General features: G+C 40.7%; 1 protein-coding gene across 10 annotated transcripts in view; it reads left to right on the top strand.

The window, feature by feature from the left end:
- Window positions 1-19,203, top strand: part of IQUB (IQ motif and ubiquitin domain containing) — a 280,882-nt gene that overhangs the window by 134,616 nt on the left and 127,063 nt on the right. For 2 of the 10 annotated variants that reach the window (XR_014066709.1, XM_081534096.1), the window contains one exon: window positions 1,277-1,419. The exons of the other annotated variants lie outside the window; for them this stretch is intronic. The gene's annotated coding sequence lies outside the window, so the exon portion shown is untranslated. Of the gene's footprint in view, window positions 1-1,276; window positions 1,420-19,203 lie in introns of those variants that run through there. 10 annotated transcript variants of the gene reach the window in all.

Here is a 19,203-nt window from a genome sequence, read left to right as displayed (position 1 = left end):
ATGAAAAATAGTCTTACCTTTTCAACTAAATGAAATTGCTGTATTTAATTATTAAAACTATATTATATACCTTGTGGTAATAGTACTTGAGTGCTTCCAAATATTATTCAGTAAGAAGAAGTTGTTTTTCAGTCACTCAGTCATATCTGACTCTCTGTGATCCCTGGGACTGTAGCCCACTAGGCTCCTCTGTCCATGGAATTTTCCAGGCAAGAATACTGGATTTAGTTGCCATTTCCTTCTCTAGGGGATATTCCCGACCCAGGAAGTGTCTGGGTCATGCCTCCTGCATTGCAGACAGATTCTTTAGCACTGAGCCACCATGGAAACCAGGAAGGAGTTGCTGCTGCTGCTGAGTCACGTCAGTCGTGTCCGACTCTGTGCAACCCCATAGACGGCAGCCCACCAGGCTCCACCGTCCCTGGGATTCTCCAGGCAAGGATACTGGAGTGGGTTGCCATTTCCTTCTCCAGTGCATGAAAGTGAAAAGTGAAAGTTAAGTTGCTCAGTCGTATCCGACTCTTAGCGACCCCATGGACTGCAGCCTACCAGGCTCCTCTGTCCATGGGATTTTCCAGGCAAGAGTACTGGAGTGGGGTGCCATTGCCTTCTCCACCAAGAAGGAGTAGGTCCTGGTAATTCCGGTAATGCCCAGACTTCTCCTACTCCTCCAGTTCCTTCCTGCATTCCCACCCTCACTCCCAAACTTCATTTTTTAAGGTTCTAATATCATCTTCTCTGTGAAGCCTCCTTGATTGTCATCATGTGAATTTCACCACTCCTTATTTGATTCTTCCACTGGACCTTGTATGCACGTCTATTGAATCTCATTCAGTGGCATATTTTTAAGTTCTTCCACACTCCTACAATTTGCAATTATAGACTGCAAGGTGGTAGAGGATATTTAAAACATGTAAGCATCAGTAGGACATAGGTGTCAATCAATCAGAATGGAAATCAGCTTTAAATGACACTGGTGTGTTGGACTAAATAAGAACCTGGAACCAGACTATGATCTCTTTAGGGCAAGAGTCCTGTTGTCTTTGATTTGGTATTCTTATCACCTAGCACAATATTTGGCTTATAGTTGACTGATAAACGGATATTAAGAAGAGTTATGCATTAATTCCAAAGAGAGTTCTGAAAGCTTAGTAGTGACTTCAAGATTGCTTAGCATCATGTAATCTCAGACATTAGTTTAGCTTGAGGTGAAGGAGTTGTCCTTCACACTATAATATCCTAATGACACACTTCTTGGACTGAACTGTCTCCACAGGCAAATTGCCCAGAGCCATATGCTCTCTGTGATAGCCCTGCTGTATTTTTGAGGAACAGAACGGGTGAGTAACATTGAATTTGTGGAAGAAGAAATAGTAGGCAAACCTATTTACCAAATAAAGATAAATATCTATGACTCCACTTAAAGTCTAACCTATAGTTAATTATTTAAAAGATATTAAAAGAAATGTTTGGAGGACTTCTCTGGAGGTACAGTGGTTACGACTATACTTCCAGTGTGAGAGGTGCCAGCTTCCATCCTTGGTCAGGTAACTAAGATCCCCCATGCAGTGGCCAAAAAATTAAAAACAAAAACCAAAAAACTGGAAAACTACTACACTTCATAAGTTATTTTCATATATGGAAGGATACATTCTAGATAAGAGTCACTGCTGGGCATACACACCGAGGAAACCAGAATTGAAAGAGACGCGTGTACCCCAATGTTCATCGCAGCACTGTTTACAATAGCCGGGACATGGAAGCAATCTAGATTTCCATCAGCAGATGAATGGATAAGGAAGCTGTGGTACATATACACAATGGAATATTACTCAGCCATTAAAAAAATACATTTGAATTGGTTCTATTGAGATGGATGAAACTGGAGCCGATTATGCAGAGTGAAGTAAGCCAGAAAGAAAAACACCAGTACAGTATACTAATGCATATATATGGAATTTGAAAGATGGTAACGATAACCCTATATGCGAGACAGAATAAGAGACACAGATGCATAGAACAGTCTTATGGACTCTGAGGGAGAAGGTGAGGGTGGGACGTTCTGGGACAATAGCATTGAAACATGTATATTATCATATGTGAAACAGAACACCATTCCAGGTTCGATGCATGAGACAAATGCTCAGGGCTGGGGCAGTGGGATGACCCAGAGGGATGGGATGGGGAGGGAGGTGGGTGGGGGGTCCAGGATGGGGAACACATGTAAACCTATGGCTGATTCATGTCAATGTATGGCAAAAACTACTACAATATTGTAAAGTAATTATCCCCCAACTAAAATAAATAAATTTATTAAAAAAAAAAAAGAAAAAGAAAAAGAGTCATTCTTCATTTAAAGTTGATCTCTTGTGAAAAAAGATTCTTTAGCTACAATTTAGGACTATTTAAAATGAAGCAATACATGTTCTACTTACCGCAGGATAGCAATTCTTCAGAGTTTTGTTTCTTCTTTTTAACCTAAAAGTAAAGACAGTGCATGTCAACCTGGTTTCCACCTAGCTTTGCTATGGGTGATTCCTTTATCTTGTGAGCTGGAATGGCTTAGTTCTGGTCCACTTTTTTCTAGCAACTGAAACTTTCTGCTCAGCCAAGTGGTGGTCCCTTCTCTCCTACCCCAAGTAGGTGCCTATGCCTCCCAAATACATGTCGAACTGAAGAGAGTCAATTGCTCCTATTAGACTGACTCCAAGGAACAAAGAAGGTCTGGGGCAAATGCAAGCCACTTTGAACTTAATTAGACCTACATAAAATAATTATTTACCTCTGCTCAATATAATGCTTCTAAGTGATGAAGTCACAGAGGACTAAAGCACATGAGTTGTGTACCTCAGGGCAAGTTAAAATGGAAAGAAGGATAGGGCCATAGGAAGCTCTAATTCTACAGTGAAAGGTCTGGTTTACTCCGGGGAGATAGTGTGATGGCAGGCAAGCCCTGGAACTTCTCACAACCCCCTTTTTCAGAAAGATTAAGCATTTGACTTAGTGTTAGTCACTCAGCTGTGTCCAACTCTTTGTGATTCCACTGTAGCCCACCAGGCTCCTCTGTCCATGGAATTCTCTAAGCAGGAATAGAATACGGGAGTGGGTTGCCATTCCCTTCTCCAGGGGCTCTTCCCAACCCAGGGATGGATCCCAGGTCTCCTGCAGCTTAATCATCACTAAATTATCACCTGTCTACAAACTTTTACTGTTTTTTTGTTTGTTTGTTTATTTTGTTTTTTTGTTTTGTTTTGAGGTGGGTGAGGCGTTGCCATGAAACTTGCCAGATCTTAGATCCCAACTTGGAATAGAACCCAAGACCCTTGCATTGGAAGCGTGGAGTCCTCACTACACAGCCAGGCAAATCCCTCTACAGTTCTTTAAAAGGCAACAGGTCATAGGTTTTGGTAACTGTAAGTGGGTTATAAATTAAGCATGTTCTGTTTGCCCAAGAGCCTCAGGCAGGGCTTTTTCACTCCAAATGCCCTAAGTGTTTGTAGTGACACCTTTATCCTATAGACAGAGCTTATAGGTCCAGAAAGGGAGCCCCATAATGTTTTGGGAGTTACTTTCTTTCATTTACTGATTGATTTCAGAGCCCAATTCCCTTCTTAAATGATGTCTGACACACACTATTAAAATTTACTGAATTCCAGTTTTTTTTCTTAAGACATCAGTGTAAATATTGTGAGTGATTTATTTTTCCAAAAGTGAGAAGAAAACAATTGAAATTGGTCCTAAACATGTATGCAAAAAAGATGGAAGTAATGATACTTACTCTTAAAAATTAACATTTACCATGTTCATGGCAAATGGGTGTGGAAACAGTGGAAACAGTGGCAGACTTTATTTTGGGGGGCTCCAAAATCACTGCAGATGGTGACTGCAGCTATGAAATAAAAAGACACTTACTCCTTGAAGAAAAGTTAGGACCAACCTAGACAGCATATTAAAAAGCAGAGACATTACTTTGCCAACAAAGGCCCATCTAGTTAAGGCCATCCCAGTAGTCATGTATGGATGTGAGAGTTGGACTATAAAGGAGATCAGTCCTGGGTGTTCATTGGAAGGACTGATGTTGAAACTGAAACTCCAGTCCTTTGGCCACCTGATGCGAAGAGCTGACTCATTTGAAAAGACCCTGATGCTGGGAAAGATTGGAGGCGAGAGGAGAAGGAAATGACAGAGGATGAGATGGTTGGATGGCTTCACCAACTCAATGGACATAAGTTTGGGGAAACCCCAGGAACTGGTGATGTACAGGGAGGCCTGGCATGCTGCAGTCCATGGGGTTGCAAAGAGTTAGACACAACGAGCGACTGAACTGAACTGTGTGTTCATATTTGTACCTTATCCCCTGGAGGAGGAAATTGTAATCCATTCCAGTAACCTTGCATGGAAAATCCCATGGACAGAGGAACCTGGCAGGCTACAGTCCATGGGGCGGCCAAGAGTCGGACATGATTTAGAGACTGAGCACTATACACTGGATATGAAACTGTTATGCAGGTTTATAAAAGTGAACTGAAATTGGTTGTATTCTGATGTACGCAATTTAAATGGCAACTTTAGTCCTCCATTTTTTTCACATTTTCTCCAAGATAGGATTTTTCTTCAAGCCTCTATTTGTTTGTTTTATATGTATACAAATTATTCTGTGACCTCAAATACATTGAAGTCTCAGTTTTCAATACTTACTAAGGATCAGTAATTGTAAAATATAATGAAAATTCAAAGGTACAGCCAAAATAAATTTCTTTTTACTTAGTAATACACAAAATATTGAAACATTTGAAGTGTCTGAAATGAATTATTTTTAATTAATTTAAGCAAGGTAACGCGAGTCTTTTATTTTTTGTTGAACTTAAAAAAAGAACTGAACAGAGGTCAAATTAGATGCTGCATTAAGAATATTAATTGCTTTCTATTTTTAAGTAAAACTAAATTAATCAAGAAACTTCCTAAGATTGTTTGGTTTAGGAACCATTGTCCTTAGATATAGTCTGAATCTGAGCAAGAATATAATACAAGCACTTGTTTGGAAGTTATTTTTGTGATCTTCTTTAAAATATCTACACAGCCTAAATTGATTGCCAGCAAAAGTAATTCCCAGTAACAGTAAAGGCATAATATTTACTTGGGATATCCGACAGTTAAGTTTGAATTTTCCCAGAAGAGAGCTGAGTACTGAGAATGGAGAAATAGAACTAGTCAGTTTGGAAAGGAAAGGAATGAAAGGAAAAGATGCTGAGCATTAAACTATCCTGCGCAGTCGAGGCATGGCTTAGGCATCTGGAGACACTGGGTGAGCAATAGGACGAGATAAAAGAGGTGTAAAAGCACTGAAAACAGGAAAGAGGGTAAATAAAAAGAATGGAGTAAAAACATCCATCTATTTCACACCTAGATAGATCCACATGTCCTTATGCTTTTGGGAGTTAGACTGTCACCACGTGGTTTAATATGTGTGTCATGCTCAGTCACTTTAGTAGTGTCTGACTCTTTGTGACCCTATGGACTGTAGCCCACCAGGCTCCTCTGTCCATGGGATTACTGGAGTGAGTTGCCATGCCCTTCTCCAGGGCATCTTCCTGACCCAGGAATAGAGCTCGTGTCTCCAGCATTGCAGGCAGATTCTTTACTGGCTGAGCCCAAAGCCCCAGTCTCAGTTGCTGCTGCTGCTGCTGCTAAGTCGCCTCAGTCGTGTCCGACTCTGTGTGACCCCATAGACAGCAGCTCATCAGGCTCTGCCGTCCCTGGGATTCTCCAGGCAAGGACACTGGAGTGGGTTGCCATTTCCTTCTCCAATGCAGGAAAGTGAAAAGTGAAAATGAAGTCGCTCAGTCGTGTCCGACTGTTCATGACCCCATGGTGTGCAGCCTACCAGGCTCCTCCGCCCATGGGATTTTTCCAGGCAAGACTACTGGAGTGGGGTGCCATTGCCTTCTCCAGTCTCAGTTGAGGAGCATTGAAAAGAGTAGGAGGTGGGGACCCTCAAGCCAGCCTGGTCAGCTTTCCATTTGCTAGTTGGAGGAAGCATAATCATAGAAGGGTTTTGTAAATCAGCTACTCTTTGAGAATCTTGCATTATCTTTCAAGACAGTCTAACAGGAAAAATGAGGGCTTTAGGGGTAAAAGAAAATCCCTCAGAACTGATTCTCAGCTGTGGGATTTTACAGAAATAACTGCTCAGCTTCAGTTTCTGATCTGTAAAATGTAATAAGACAGTAATTATCCTGGCCTCAAGGAACCGGATTTCTTCTCTACCTATTAGTTTTGTCAAGTCGCATGTGTGTCCCACTCTTACTGTTTCTCACCTTCCTTCCATCTCTACCCTGACTGTGCATGTAGGGCAGGGGTTAGCTCAGTGAAGTTTATTGTTTAAAGCTTGAAAAAACATCTGTTTTTGTTTTTTTTTAAATCACCTCTGCAGCCCTCTGCTCTACCAGCTGAGCTATCAAAGGGTGCTATTTTTTTTTTTAAATAAAAGAAAAACCCTGGATACATTCTGGTTTTTCTTTCAAATAACATAAAGGCAAACATCAACACATGGATAAGTTCCAAATTAATGTAGCCTGATTTAAAATCTTATTTTAGGTCCTTAGACTGTATTTACAAATCTCATTCCTTATGCTGTTTTGCAATTAAGATCCACTGAGTACGCTCTTCAAGGTTACAATTTACAGCATTACAATATGGCAGAAAGATTTCATTGCTGTTACTTTTGAGATTTTCTGATTATATGGAGCTTGATTCTTGGTTGTAGAAAAAGGAGTGAAGTAAAGTGGTAGGTTATTTTTTTTATATAATCTAATCTCTGCATGTTGCATATTATTGCTTTTTGTGGTATTCTCGCATCTGGTGTTCTAAACTATCTTTTATCATTTTGATTGATGTCATATATTGAACAGATGTCTTAAATTATTTGAGCATTGTGTTCAGAGAAATATAAAGAGAATTCATTTTAAAAATCATTATTTTTAGATTTTTCCAAAGCTTGTTAAAACGCTTTGTCCACTTTTTATTTCTACAGTAACATTTTTGATTTCATCTTTTCAGGTCAATATGTTGCCTCGTATTTATATTAAATTCACTGGAGTAAGGTCCTGAGTACATTTGTCAATTGTCCAATTTGACGATAATCAAGTTAATGGGTAACATTTGTTATTAATTGTATCAATAAAAACATCATAATCTTACAATTCTGGTTTGAGCCTAATAGAGTAGGAGGTTTGAGTGATGAATATTCACAGGCAATTAATGGATTACTTTCTGGGAAAAAAATGCTTAAAATCATTTTAATAGCCTCTTTGCATCCTAACCAGATTTGAATCAAATCAAACCATAGAAAAAAATGTAATTGGTTCCTTAAAATTAGATCCAATGAACTTGTTTGCAGAAGGTCAAGTAATACACTCTCATGAAAGAAAACTGTTCCTCTTTTAATACTTCAGTTATTTAAAAGGTGTTCTATTTTCCTGTTTGGATTCTGTCTTTTTTTTTTTCATGACTGCATATTAGAGTAATCATCTTGCCAACATGCAAATGACATCCTAACTGAACATAGCTTGGATGAAAGTAGTGATGAAAGGGCCAGAGAGATTATCAGCTACATTATTATATGTGAGAAATGGAAAATCACTGAGCTACCAGAATCTTCCAGAATCTTTCACTTTTTATATTTCTATGATTCAGAGAAACAAGTAAAAAGTAATATAGTATTTTTTCTTTTTTTTTTTTTAAAGAAGACATTCAAAGAATCTTACAGAATCTTAAATTTTGGTATCTTTTTTTTAGTGCAAGTCAGACAATCCAGATTTTTAGAGCAAGGTAGAAGAGAAGCAAAGAGAAGGAGGGAGGATGGGGTGGAGAAAGAGACAGGAAGAGAGAGAAGACCAGAGAACTATATCCTCTTTGTCATAGCAGGGAAGGAGTAACGTTCATTGACAACATCATGCCAAAAGCTACTAGACACTTTGCATGTTTTATGGCATCTAATATTTTGAGGTAGGTATTATCCTCAATTCAGTTATCCTCAATCCTCATACAGAAATGGTATGGACCTAACAGAAGCAGAAAATATTAAGAAGAGGTGGCAAGAATACACAGAAGAGCTGTACAAAAAAGATCTTTACGACCCAGATAATCACGATGGTGTGATCACTCACCTAGAGCCAGACATCCGGGAATGTGAAGTCAAGTGGGCCTTAGGAAGCATCACTACGAACAAAGCTAGTGGAGGTGATGGAATTCCAGTTGAGCTATTTCAAATCCTGAAAGATGATGCTGTGAAAGTGCTGCACTCAATATGCCAGCAAATTTGGAAAACTCAGCATGGCCACAGGACTGGAAAAGGTCAGTTTTCATTTCAATCCCAAAGAAAGGCAATGCCAAAGAATGCTCAAACTACCGCACAATTGCACTCATCTCACACCCTAGTAAAGTAGTGCTCAAAATTCTCCAAGCCAGGCTTCAGCAAAACGTGAACCATGAACTTCCAGATGTTCAAGCTGGTTTTAGAAAAGGCAGAGGAACCAGAGATCAAATTGCCAACATCTGCTGGATCATCGAAAAAGCAAGGGAGTTCCAGAAAAACATCTATTTCTGCTTTATTGACTATGCCAAAGCCTTTGACTGTGTGGATCACAGTAAACTGTGGAAAATTCTGAAAGAGATGGGAATACCAGACCATCTGACCTGTCTCTTGAGAAACCTGTATGCAGGTCAGGAAGCAACAGTTAGAACTGGACATGGAACAACAGACTGGTTCCAAATAGGAAAAGGAGTATGTCAAGGCTGTATATTATCACCCTGCTTATTTAACTTGTATGCAGTGTACATCATGAGAAACGCTGGGATGGAAGAAACACAAGCTGGAATCAAGATTTCCGGGAGAAATATTAACCTCAGATATGCAGATAACACCAACCTTATGGCAGAAAGTGAAGAAAAACTAAAGAGCCTCTTGATGAAAGTGAAAGAGGAGAGTGAAAAAGTTGGCTTAAAGCTCAACGTTCAGAAAACTAAGATCATGGCATCTGGTCCCATCACTTCATGGGAAATAGATGGGGAAACAGTGGAAACAGTGGCAGACTTTATTTTTGGGGGCTCCAAAATCACTGCTGATGGTGACTGCAGCCATGAAATTAAAAGACGCTTACTCCTTGGAAGGAAGGTTATGGCCAACCTAGATAGCATATTGAAAAGCAGAGACATTACTTTGCCAACAAAAGTCCATCTAGTCAAGGCTATTGTTTATCCAGTGGTCATGTATGGATGTGAGAGTTGGACGGTGAAGAAAGCTGAGCGCCTCAGAATTGATGCTTTTGAACTGTGGTGTTGGAGAAGACTCTTGAGAGTCCCTTGGACTGCAAGGAGATCCAATCAATCCATCCTAGAGGAGATCAGTCCTGGGCGTTCATTGGAAGGACTGATGTTGAAGCTGAAACTCCAATACTTTGGTCACCTCATGTGAAGAGTTGACTCATTGGAAAAAACCCTAGTGCTGGGAAGGATTGGGGGCAGGAGGAGAAGGTGACGACAGAGGATGAGATGGTTGGATGGCATCACTGACTCGATGGACTTGGGTTTGGGTAAACTCCGAGAGTTGGTGATGGACAGGGAGGCCTGGTGTGCTGCAGTTCATGGGGTCGCAAAGAGTTGGACACAACTGAGCAACTGAACTGAACTGAACTGAACTGAACTGATTATCCTTAATTTAGAGTTAAAGAATCAAAGGCTTATGGTGTTCCAAATAACTTGTGCAAGACCACAAACTACCACTGGAGAGCCTCATCTCTTATTGACTTTGATGGCCATGATCTTGTCACTGGGTCACACTAGCCCAAGTCATGTGGTATCTAGTTTTTAGTAAAGAAAACCCAGTCCAATCTTACTGAAATGAAATTTTAACATACCATTGTTATTTGCTAACATAATCGAGAAGTTCATTAGGTTTTAAACATAATGAAGGTGAAGGAGATGAAGGCCGCAGTTCCTTGGTAGATATATGTTAACTGTGTGTTTGTGTGTGCGTTTATTTCTTTGACAAACTAAGTCTCAGTGGCCTACAGAAAATGGCCACTTGTCAACTGGGAACTGCAGACACTTTTCATGTGGGCTGGCTGGAATAATTGTCTTCTATCCCTGTTCCTCCTATTTTTGTCCATAGATAATAGGCTCCCCCTCTAAGGGAAAGAGAAGCTGATAAGAGAAGAAGATGACCAAGAGTGTTATTAAGCCCACTTTCTTTTTAAAAAATTAAAAGATTAATTATTATGTATTGAAATTATTTATTAAAGTACAGTTGAGTTACAATGTTGCATTGTTTTCTGGTATATACCAAAGTGACTCAGTTATATATATATACATTTCTATTTCTATCTATTGTTCTTTTTCAGATCCTTTTCTTTTATGGTTTATTATAAGATATTGAAGATAGTTCCCTGTGCAATACAGTAGGACCTTGTTGTTTATCTATTTAATATATAATAGTTTGTATTTGCTAATCTGAAACTCCTAATTTATTCCTCTCTCATCTACTTTCCCCCTTTGTAACCATACATTTGTTTTGTACATCTGCAAGTCTGTTTCAGTCTTGTAAATTAATTCATTTGTACCATACTTTAGATTTCACAATAAGTGATATCATTTGATGTTTGTCTTTTTCTGTTTGACTTACTTCACTTAGTATGATAATCTCTAGGTTCATCCATATTGCTGCAAATGGCATTATTTCATTCTTTTCTATGGCTAAGAATATACATATATATATATATATACACACACACACACACACACATATACGTATATATACATATATGTATATGTGTGTATATATATATATATATACACACATGTATGCTGCTGCTGCTGCTGCTAAGTCGCTTCAGTTGTGTCCGACTCTGTGCGACCCCATAGACGGCAGCCCACCAGGCTCCCCCGTCCCTGGGATTCTCCGGGCAAGAACACTGGAGTGGGTTGCCATTTCCTTCTCCAGTGCATGAAAGGGAAAAGTGAAAGTGAAGTCGCTCAGTCGTGTCGGACTCTTAGCGACCCCATGGACTGTAGCCTACCAGGCTCCTCCGTCCATGGGATTTTCCAGGCAAGAGTACTGGAGTGGGGTGCCATTGCCTTCTGCTATATACATGTATATTACATCTTATTTCTCCACTCATATCTTGATGGAGATTTAGGTCATTTCCATGTCTTGGCTGTTGTAAATAGTGCGGCTATGAACATTGGATGCATGTCTCTTTTTGAATTAGAGTTTTCTTTGGATATATGATTAAGGCCACTATCTTTTTTTAAAATTGATTTATTTTTAATTGAAGGATAATTGCTTTACAATATTGTGTTGGTTTCTGCCATATATTAACATGAATCAGCCAGAAGTATACATATGTCCCCTCCCTCTTGAACCTCCCTCCCACCTTCCACCCCATCCCACCCCTTGGGGTTGTTGCAAAGCCCTGCTTTGTGAGTCACTGAGCTCCCTGAGTCATACAGCAAATTCTCACTGGCTATCTATCTTACATATGGTAGCATATATGTTTCCACATTACTATCTCCATTCATCCCATCCTCTTCCTCCCTCTCTGTGTCCACAAGTCTTTTCTCTACATCTGAGTCTCCATTGTGCTAAGGCAATTATCTTAAAGCTTCTATTGGTGAAGAAAAAAGGTTTCCAGTGAGATGAGCTGAGCCCAGTTCAGAGGGCAGTGCACTGGTCCAAAGGTCCTAAGACAACGAGATGTCCCACATGGTCTAGTTAGGGGCACCTGGGCCCTGAGATTTGGTTATATGTGTGTGTAAATATATACATGTGTATATATATATTAAGATATAACTCACAATCCATACAATTTGCTTTTTCAAAGTTTACAATTTAGTGACATTTAATGGCAACCCATTCCAGTATTCTTGCCTGAAAAATTCCATGGACAGAGGAGCCTAGTGGGCTACAGTCCAAAGGGTCACAAAGAGTCGGACACGACTGAGCGACTAAGCACAATATATTCTCAAGGTTGAGGAACCATCACCACTTTTGAATTCCAGAATGCTTTCATCACTCACCAGAGAAACCCTATTATTCATTAACAATCACTCTTCATTTCCCTATTGCCCTCCCTGCCAGTCCCTGGCAACCAGGATTCTACTTTCAGTCTCAACAGATTTGCCTATTCAGCTGCATTTTATATGCAATTATAAGAGCACACGCTTGATGGCATCTCCTGTGACTCCCATGAAGGACACAGAGCAGTCCTTTAGGGAGTTTCCCAGGATATTCAGTGAAATTGCCCCACACCCTTACAGATGTGTCCAGCCTCAGTTCCACTTCCTCCTTCATACTGATAACCCATGACCAGATTCTGAAGATTTTTTATGTTTGTTTATCTATTTTTTTATTGAAGTATAGTTGATTTACAATGTAGTATTAGTTTCTGCTGTACAGCAAAGTGATTGAGTTATACACACATATATATGCATTTTTTCATATTCTTTTCCATTATGGCTTATCATAGAAGTCTTAAAAATTAATTTTATCTATTTATTTATTTCCTTTTGGCTTTGCTGGGTCTTCGTTGCTGCATGGGCTTTTATCTAGTTGTGGAGAGTGCATCTAGATTTTAACCCCCCAGCACAACATTCTCCCTACCCTACTGTCTCCTTCGTCTCTGGATCTGCTGCCACTGTTCGAGCCTCACCGTCATGGACAGCAGTTGTTACGATGACTGGACCGCAGTTGCTTCTCTTCTGGTCTCTGTCCCTCCACCTCACCCTACTTCATGATACTCTATGGTGCTGCCAATTGGTCTTTTAGTAATCTAAATCTGTTTCTATCCCACCCCTTATCCTAAAATTCTTGAAGATCTCTCCACAGTGTTCAGAATGCTGTTCAAAACACACTAGTCCCCTCAATCTGCCCTTAGGCTCACCTTGTACAATTTCCCACTTGTATGCTTCCCTGTACCAATACCGAATGGGGACCTAGAAATGTGTCACCCAGCTTCAGGTTTACTGGCCCTGCACTGAACTTCTGTATGGTCCAGAACATTATCTTCTACTTAGTTTTCCTGGTAATACTTATGTTCCACCCTCCGTTGTCTAGAATGTGGGCCCTTTGCGGACAGAGACTGTCTGTTGTTCAGTTGCTCAGTCATGTCTGACTCTTTGCAACACCATGGTCTGCAGCACTCCAGGCTTCCCTGTGCTTCACTATCTCCTGGACCATGCTCAAAATCATGTCTATTGATTCGGTGATGCCATACAACTATCTCATCCTCTGTCGTCCCCTTCTCCTCATGCCTTCAGTCTTTCCCAGCATCAGGCTCTTTTCAAATGAGTAAGTTCTTCACATCAGCTGGCCAAAGGGTTGGAGTTTCAGCTTCAGCATCAGTCCTTCCAATGAATATTCAGGACTGATTTCCTTTAGGATGGACTGGTTTGATCTCCTTGCAGTCCAAAGGACTCTCAAGAGTCTTCTCCAACACCACAGTTCAAAAGCATCAATTCCTCGGTGCTTAACCTTCTTTATGGTCCAATTCTCACATCCATACATGACTCCTGGAAAAACCATAGCTTTGACTAGACAGACATTTGTCAGTAAAGTAATGTCTCTGCTTTGTGATATGCTGTCTAGGTTGGTCATGGCTTTTCCTTCAAGGAGCAAGCATCTTTTAATTTCACGGTTGCAGTCACCATGTGCAGTGATTTTGGAGCCCCCCAAAATAAAGTCTCTCATTGTTTCATTTGTTTTCCCATCTATTTGCCAGGAAGTGATGGGACTGGATGCCATAATCTTCGTTTTTTGAATGTTGAGCTTTAAGCCAACTTTTTCACTCTTCTCTTTCACTTTCATCAAGAGGCTCTTTAGTTCTTCTTCACTTTCTGCCATAAGGGTGGTGTCATCTGCATATCTGAGGTTATTGATATTTCTCCCGGCAATCTTGATTCCAGCTTGTGCTTCTTCCAGCCCAGCGTTTCTCATGATGTACTCTGCATATAAGTTAAATAAACAAGGTGACAATATACAGCCTTGACATACTCCTTTTCCAATTTGGAACCAGTTTGTTAGATGTCCAGTTGTAACTATTGCTTCTTGACCTGAATACAGGTTTCTCAAAAGGCCGGTAACATGGTCTGGTATTCCCATCTCTTTAAGAATTTTCCACATTTTGTTGTGATCCCCACCATCAAAGACTTTAGCATAGTCAATGAAGCAGATGTTTTTCTGGAAATCTGTTGCTTTTTCTATGATCCAATGAATGTTGGCAATTTGATCTCTGGTTCCTCTGCCTTTTCAAAATCCAGCTTGAACATCTAGAAGTTCTCTGTTCTACTTGTGCTCAAATCTCAGTTCTACTGTTGAAGTCTCAGTTCAGTTCAGTCACTCAGTCGTGTCCGACTCTTTGTGACCCCATGAACTGCAGCACGCCAGGCCTTCCTGTCCATCACCAACTCTCGGAGTTTACACAAACCCATGTTCATCGAGCTAGTGATGCCATCCAACCATCTCATCCTCTGTCGTCCCCTTCTCCTTCTGCCCTCAATCCTTCCCAGCATTAGGGTCTTTTCCAATGAGTCAATTCTTCACATGAGGTGGCCAAAGTATTGGAATTTCAGCTTCAACATCAGTCCTTCCAATGAACACCCAGGACTGATCTCCTTTAGGATGGACTGGTTGGATCTCCTTGCAGTCCAAGGGACTCTCAAGAGTCTTCTCCAACACCACAGTTCAAAAGCATGAATTCCTTGGAGCTCAGCTTTCTTCACCGTCCAACTCTCACATCCATACATGACCACTGGAAAAACCATGGCTTTGACTAGATGGACTTTTGTTGGCAAAGTAGTGTCTCTGCTTTTAAATATGCTATCTAGGTTGGTCATAACCTTCCTTCCAAGGAGTAAGTGTCTTTTAATTTCATGGCTGCAATCACCATCTGCAGTGATTTTGGAGCCTCAAAAAATAAAGTCTGACACTGTTTCCACTGTTTCCCCATCTATTTCCCATGAAGTGATGGGACCAGATGCCATGATCTTAGTTTTCTGAATGTTGAGCTTTAAGCCAACTTTTTCCCTCTCCTCTTTCACTTTCATCAAGAGGCGCTTTAGTTCTTCTTCACTTTCTGCCATAAGGTTGGTGTCATCTGCATATCTGAGGTTATTGATATTTCTCCCGACAATCTTGATTCCAGCTTGTGCTTCTTCCAGCCTAGCGTTTCTCATGATGTACTCTGCATATAAGTTAAATAAGCAGGCATAGCTTGGAGAATTTTGAGCATTACTTTGCTAGCAGGTGGGATAAATGCAACTGTGTGGTAGTTTGAACATTCTTTGGCTTTGGCTTTCTTTGGGATTGGAGTGAAAACTGACTTTTTCCAAACCTGTGTCCACTGCTGAGTTTTCAAACTTTGCTGGCATTTTGAGTGGAGCACTTTCACAGTATCATCATTTAGCATTTGAATTAGCTCAGCTGGAATTCCACACCTCCAGTAGCTTTGTTCATAGTGATACTTCCTAAGGCCCACTTGACTTTGCATTCCCGGATGTCTGACTCTAGGAGAGTGATCACACCATCGTGATTATCTGAGTCATTAAGATATTTTTCATATAGTTCTTCTCTGTATTCTTGCCACCGCTACTTAACATCTTTTGCTTCTGTTAGGTCCATACCATTTCTGTGCTTTATTGTGCCCATCTTTGCATGAAATGTTCACTTAGTACCTTTAATTTTCTTGAAGAGATCTCTAGTCTTTCCCATTCTATTGTTTTCCTTTATTTCTTTGCATTATCCACTTAGGAAGGCTTTCTTATCTCTCCTTGATATTCTTTGGAACTCTGCTCCTCTGTCTACGTGCTTTCTCAGACAAGAATACTGAAATGGGTTGCCATTTCCTTCTCCAGGGGATCTTTCTGACCCAGGGATCAAAACTGTTTCTCCTGCATTGCAGATGGTCTCTTTACTACTGAGCCATCAGGGAAGCCCAGAGACTAGTTTGTTCATTTCTACACCAAGCACCCTCTCTGTTTCTCTGCTGTACATTTCACATACTTTCTTCAAAATTTTCCATAATATCAGTGCTATCTCCATATCTCCAACTCTATTGTTAATATATTGAAAGCACATATTTATAATCCATAGCAGCTGGTATAATACCTGAGTATATAGTGCATATCTGTTGAATGGAAGAAAGGGAAGAAAAAGAAATAAAGGAAGGAAAATAAAGAGCAAAAGAACTCAAATTCTGTTTGTCTCCATGCGTGCCCTTAACTCATAATGGAATTCAGACCTTTTTCCTTAGAGCCTCCCCAAGGCAGAAATCATAAGTGAGCAAAACAAGTTTTGAATTGTTGTTTGGAAGATTTTTGGAGGACATGAAGGAGAGGTTTTATAACAAAACACTTCGTAAATTTCATAAAAAGTCCTTATTTGACCTTTTTGTTTTTTCCCTTCTGCCCCCAGAAGACATGACAATCTATAATGTACATGGATGGAACAACACAACCTCAAAATACAGGAGGTAAAAACTGATCTAACTGCAAGGAGAAATAGATTAACCCATTGTTATACTTGGAGTCTTCAGCAATCCATCAAGCAGAACATGAGTTAGGACACAGCTGAACTCAAAAATGCCATTCACCACTGGATTAATGGACCTCTATAGAGCGCTTTGTCCAACAACAGCAGAGTACACATTCTTCTCCGGCTCACATGGAACATTCACCAGGGCAGACTGCATTCTAGGCCATAAAACACGCCTTAACACATCTAAAAGAAATCATACAGATTGCAATGGAGTTAAACAAGACACCAGGAGCAGAAAACAGTTGGAAATTCCCAACAAACTTGATGATTAAGCAACACACTTCTGCCATGCGGCACTTGGGGAATTAGTTCCCTGACCAGGCATCAAACCCACACCACCTGCAGGGAAAGTGCAGAGTCTTCACTGATGGACCACCAGGAAAGCTCCCAAACAACACACTTCTACACAACACATGCATCAAAGAAGAAATCTCCAGAGAAATTTCAAAATATTTTGAACTAAATGAAAATGAACATATAACTTATCAAAATTTGGGGATGCAGAAAAAGAGTTTTTAGAAGGAAATTTATAGCATGGCATGTATATATCAGTAAGAAGATCAATTCATACCACAGAACTTGGGAAAAATTAAGAACTTAAAGGTACCTATTTCTACATAAGACTAGGATGAAACAAGGGGTTAGAAAAAACAAGAACTCGTCAAAAAATCTCTGAGAGATGGTCAGACCTAATGATCCTTTCTTCCAACCCCCACAGCCCAACCCCACCAAGAAACCAGAAATTGCCATTGAAGAGAGTAAACCTCAAAAACACCAGGGATAACAGCAGATAAGGGAGAGCTACTGTAATAAAATGATAAATGATAAAGAGGCAATAAAAGATGATATGGAAAATTGAATGCCTACCCCAATGCTCCTTAACTGTGTAAGCATTCAGAGTCAGGCATATACTTCCTCTATCCCCTGGATAAATATTACAGAATTCTTCACTGGAGAAACTGAAGTGTTCCAAAGAAAACACCCATGGATACTATCCTGGCAGGAAAGCAGATTCTCGATGATTCAGATGAAGAGACATTAATGGAGGAACTGCTTCCAGTCTGTAAGTGAACAGATGAAGGAGGATGAGTCGCCTAGCAACCAGCATTGGTAGGAAGCCATCATATCCCCAGGACTGAAGGGGCAGGGAGGGAAATAGAGGCCAGTGAGAAATCTAATAGCTGGGCAAAGCTCTCTCAGCAGAAAGTGAAGTGTGGAGAGTTCTAGATGCTGCTAGAGCCTTTTGCTGAGTAGGGAGAGAGTTGCGGGGGAGGGGAGACCCTGACCTTTGTCTTCTGCTCACCATCATCTCCCTGGTGCCTGCCCACCACACCGAAGTTGTTTAGGAAGACTGGGTGGGTACATAGCCCTTGGGACCCAGAGTAGGACAGAGAGGAAGGAGAAAAGATAAAATGGGGAGGGGGGATCAGCGGATAAACAGGAGGATATGTTGCAAGATAGTGACATTTGGAGGTTCTCTGACAAAACTTCTGTGCTCCAGTGTTAATACCTAGAAATCTGCTGGACTGAACTGCCAAGCAGCTCCTTCGAGCCACATCCTCCCTGCAGCAGAGAGGGGTGCAGAGCCAGAGGAGAGCTAACCAGGGTGGTTTGAACCACATGGGGAGGGGCAGAGGGAAGGAACAGAGAAGCAGCAATCCGGTCACTCAGACAAGGAAGAGCAGAGGCATCAGGAATATGTGACAGGATGTGCCTGAAGACAAACAAGCCTCTTGTTCCTGTCATTATGTCTGGTGGACCCTTGCCACCTGTTCTTCTCAAATAGTATCAGTTCAGTTCAGGTCAGTCATTCAGTCGTGTCCTTTCTTTGTGACCCCGTGGACTGCAGCACACCAGGCTTCCCTGTCCATCACCAACTCCCGGAGCTTGCTCAAACTCATGTCCGTTGAGATGGTGATGCCATCCAACCATCTCATCCTCTGTTGTCCCCTTCTCCTCCTGCCTTCAATCTTTCCCAGACTCAGGGTCTTTTCTAATGAGTTGGTTCTTCGCCTGAGGTGACCAAAGTGTTGGAGGGAGGGAGGGAATAGCCAAATAAAACAATGTTCTTGAAAAGAAGGACCCATTGGAACTGGGAGGGTCATTTTCTCCTTTCGATCTGGTGGGTAAAACATGAATTTAATTCATCCATAGGGGAGAGGAAAGTACAGATGTGTAGATATGTTTTTAAAACAGGTGTGTCTGTGATTGAACAGACTCGGAGTGGATGCATCTCTGAGAACATCCCAGACCTGGAAACTGAGCTGTCTCTATGGCCGCTCTGCCCTAGACTTGCTGTTGTTTTCACTTTTTGATGTCTTTGTTCAAACCATATAGTGTAAGAACAGTATACATTTGTAAATAAATAGACTATGATTGTAGACTTCTTCTCTGTAGGTAACTTGTTTTCATCTCAGATTTATCAGTTTCTTGGAGGAAATGATGGACCTGAATTTAGAAATTCAAGTCTCCAGACCCTTAGAGAGACCAGAAGATAATTTTTCACTTTGTTTGTTTGCATATTTGATACAGTGCTCAACCTCAGTGTGATGGAATATTGTACAATTCTAGTCATTTCTGATTTTGCAGTGTTTTAGTTTGAATAGTTGAAGAGA

Source organism: Giraffa tippelskirchi, chromosome 10, assembly GCF_054371585.1.
Source record: "Giraffa tippelskirchi isolate mGirTip1 chromosome 10, T2T-mGirTip1v1.2.pri, whole genome shotgun sequence".
Lineage (NCBI taxonomy): Eukaryota > Metazoa > Chordata > Mammalia > Artiodactyla > Giraffidae > Giraffa > Giraffa tippelskirchi.
This window is presented reverse-complemented; position numbering and strand designations above follow the sequence as displayed.